This window comes from Cibotium barometz, chromosome 20 (genome assembly GCF_041138505.1).
Source record: "Cibotium barometz isolate CiBa-2024 chromosome 20, ASM4113850v1, whole genome shotgun sequence".
NCBI classification, from domain to species: domain Eukaryota; kingdom Viridiplantae; phylum Streptophyta; class Polypodiopsida; order Cyatheales; family Cibotiaceae; genus Cibotium; species Cibotium barometz.
Genome location: NC_141065.1, coordinates 51402369 through 51406448, shown reverse-complemented (window position 1 = coordinate 51406448; position 4080 = coordinate 51402369).

The window sequence follows — 4080 nt, the reverse complement described above, 5'->3', positions numbered from 1 at the left end:
CTAATTTTGAATCGCCTATACTAGTTTCCAAAGCAACTCATTATTTCTTTTTCCACACATTTCAATAGCTAGTAGAGGGCTTTTTCTCCTCATAAAAACTTTGAAATAACCTTTCAAAGGTTTTGAATCGAAAAGAAGGTTTCTTTAGTCTCTTTAAGGTTCTTTGATCTATTTTTGGTATAAATACTCCAGATGGGGAGGGAATCCACCATCTAGAATACTCCAGATGGGGAGGGGCGCCACCATTTGGAATAAATACTCAGATGGGGAGGGGCGCCACAATTTGGAATAAATACTCAAATGGGGAGGGTGGCCACCATCTAGAATAAAAGATATAAATACTCCAGATAGGGAGGGAAGCCAGTATCGAGACGGGGTAGATTGGACCCAACACTATGTTGTGAGTTCTTCCTCTTTGTTTTTTCACTTGGATTTCTTTTTGTTGTTGATATGTTCACATTTCAAGCCTTGTTATACAACAATATACATAAAAATATTTTTTAAACAATTCTCTAAAGGCCATAAAACTTTATTTATAGCACAAATCAACCCTATCCTAAAGTGTCATATAGCATGTGTGTTCAAGGGGTATTCAAAAACCTCTTTTCTTCATCTAGGGAGGGGAGCCACCATTTGGAATAAAAGATATAAATACTCGAGATGGGGAGGGGAGCCAATATGAGGGGGCAAATTGGACCCAACGTTATGTTATGAGTTCTTCCTCTTTGTTTTTTCACTTTGATTTCTATTTGTTGATATGTTTTGAAAGCCGAGCCTTGTTACAACAATATACTAAAAAAGATTATTATTATTTCTTTTTACAAGACTCTAGAAGCCATAAAATTTTATTATGTAGCATAAATCAACCCTATCCTGAAGTGTCATATATCATGTGTGTTCAAGGGGTGATTTCCTTTTTAGACTAATAGGCCTTTATGTGTGTATAATTATGAGAAACATAAGCCCTTGTGTATGTATAATTATGACAAACATAATTCTTTTATTGAACTCTAGCTTTATTTTATATAGCTTGGTTTAAAGGCACAAACAACCTAAGATTCTTGTAATTACATGGAGAACTCTGGTTTTGTTTTAGGTAACTTCAAGTGACCCCCTTGGTATAAAGGCCCAAACAACCTAAGATTATTATAATTGTATGGACAAATCTTAAGGAATACCACCTCGATTATATACAATGGCTAAATTTACCATGTAATTGGGGGAAAGGCATTTCCAAGTAGATATTCAATAAGATTTGTTTTCTAGAAACCTATGTAGGGCAATGAAAGGCCATGTGCTTTTGTGCATATTACATACACAAGTATTCCCAAAATTACCCACTAAGATCCCTTTGAAAACTATAAAGTGTATAAAGTCCTTTCCCTTCTAAGAACAAAAGTTGAAGCTCCCTTTTCGAGCACACAAGTGTGGAGCTTTGCTGTCTATTGTATCATCACAACAGTAATAAAGTATTCTTCTGTAGTCTTGTTTATCTCTGTTATTTGAGTTTAGGGTTTTGTGACGTGAAACACCCTACTTCTAGTGAGTGTATTCTTACAAAGACAAATTTACGTTGTGTCCTCTTACACTTTAAAATCAAAGCCCTATATGGAGGATGATGAGGTAAGTGTTGTGACATTACTCGTGGCACAAGTTTCCATTGCAAACAAAGCGAGAGAGTTAGAGCACCTATAGTTGGACCAACCAAGGATGGAGAAAAGGTGCATTTTCTTGAATTGAATGCTCCAATTTTAGCAGGAGGATGTCACATGCTCACCTTTATCCGGTGCCATGTGGACATGCATCTTACTTGCACTCATTTAAAGTTTGAATATGGATAGATTGAAGCACACTTTATGATTGCCCAAAGGCCTAGGATATGCACCAATGGTCTGGGCATAATATGAACATAGTTTGATGACATTTTTAATGATATTTTGGGACTTAAAATGGGCTAGCCAACTTGCATATGTATAGTAGGATTAGGTTAGGTAAGAGTAGGTCAGATAAAGACTCTCTCTTCTACATTCTCTTTTTCTTTATGTCACCATTGTGTTTGTGATTTCTGTTAATCTGCATAGCTTGCATTAGTCACAAAATTAATTGTTATTTCATCATTAGTTCATCTCTATAGCTTTGCATAATTCATAGCCTTAATTATGCTTTCACATAGTTAGCATGTTAGAGACTTTCAACAATGGTGTTGATGCTACCACTTAAAGAGTTGTAAAGCTTTCGTTATTCCTTTGAATTAGTGTGGGTTGCTTACACTCAAAAGCCCATAATGACCATAATAGCTTTTAAATTCAATCTTTGGTGCATCTTCCTCGTGTATCTGAATCTGGTGACACCCTAATATCCAAAGATCAATCTTAATATAGTATTGTGCTACAGAGGTCATTCAATCATTAGAGAGGATACTTAAGTGACTGTATTTAATCCTTTGTATTCCACACACAAGTGCATCCGCCCATTCTTCTTGTTTTGCAGAAGAATAGATGCACCTAATGAGACTTACTTGAGTAAATTTTTCCCATCCAAAGATGTCAGCTTTGTCCTCTTTGATCTTACTCAAATAGGAATGTTCTATGGCTGGAGTATCTGTGCTCACTTTTTTCAAAATGGGGAAAAAAATCCAATTTAATCTCTTTGGTTATGGCTAGCATTACGTGTACCCTCAATCCTCATTTTGGGAGAAGAAACATCATCTCCTCATTTGCCTTCACATGATTTTTAGGAAGTTGATGGAGCTCAAGATCAATAAAATTCTCAATAACATCTTTTTTTTACTAAGAAGGATGGCACTTACTCTAGGATTTTGCATGTTAGTCTCACGCTCATACCACTATTAAACCTATGGAAAACAAGGAAGATTAAGCAATTTGGTCACCCTATGGTAACTAAAAAGGCTTATGGGTTAAGCATAAGAAAAGAGGTATCTGATGAAATCCCCTCTTTAACAAGTGTAAAAGTTGAAATTAAGACTAAGGGAGGAGAAATCCCAAAATACTCCCTCCTTAGCATGTGGTGAAATCCTAACGATGTCACTAACAAAATGTATCATATCAACTGAAGTATATATGAGATTTTAACTTACAAGAGCTGCATCACTTATTAGCTATCAATACAATGTATTAGGCTTACAATAGGTGTGTTAAATATTCATGTTAAAAGTTATGTATCCGTGTGAAAAAATGATACATATAATTAAAAAAAAGTCATGCATACATGCCTATTGTATTAATTCTTGTGTGCAGTTGGGGGGGAAACTAGAAAAAGTAGTGAGTTAAGCCTGAAGGAAAAAAGCAGTCAATCATATGATGTGTTAAGTCTAAAGGCAAGAGCTACCTCAACAAGGAAGAGACATAGATGTCATGTATATTTAAGCCTAAAAGAAGAAGAGTCCAAAGAGACTACCTCATTAGCGACGATGTCGTTGCCTGACAAGAAATTGACAAACCAATCATTTAGATATGATAACTAGGAGGATGTGAAAAAAACAGGCATTCAATAAAATCACTCCTTAATATAGCACCAAGTTGTGGCAGATGATAGTTTTGGGATGACTATCCTTTCAAATGAAAGGAAAAATTGCCCTGTCGAACCCTCCCGCTTTTGGTGTAAAGACGGTAGACCAAAAGAAGAGTCAAACCTTTTGGGGTGGGATTGACATTTTGCACTATTTTTAGTGTGATAGAATGGAAGATGACTAGGGTTCTTACCCAATGTTGTTTGGATAGACTATGGCTCAAGCAAGCACATATCTAGCACAACTGGACTAATGATATGTTGACTATCAAAAATGGAAAAGGAGGAAAAAGGCACTACAGCCAGAAGCTCTGTTATCAAGAAGTAAAACAAACATGAGAGAGTCATAAAAGACTTAACAGTTGTGAAAGAATAAATGACACCATCTGCCTAGTTTTTTTTTTGGGCGGGGGGGGAGAGGATCAAATGTCGTCATTGCTTGAAAAGTGACAACGATATAATCATCATGTTAGGCAGTACTCAAGAAAGAAAGATTAGCATAAACCAGCTTCTGTGGAGGGGAACAAAAGAACACCTTTGAAGAAGAATAGC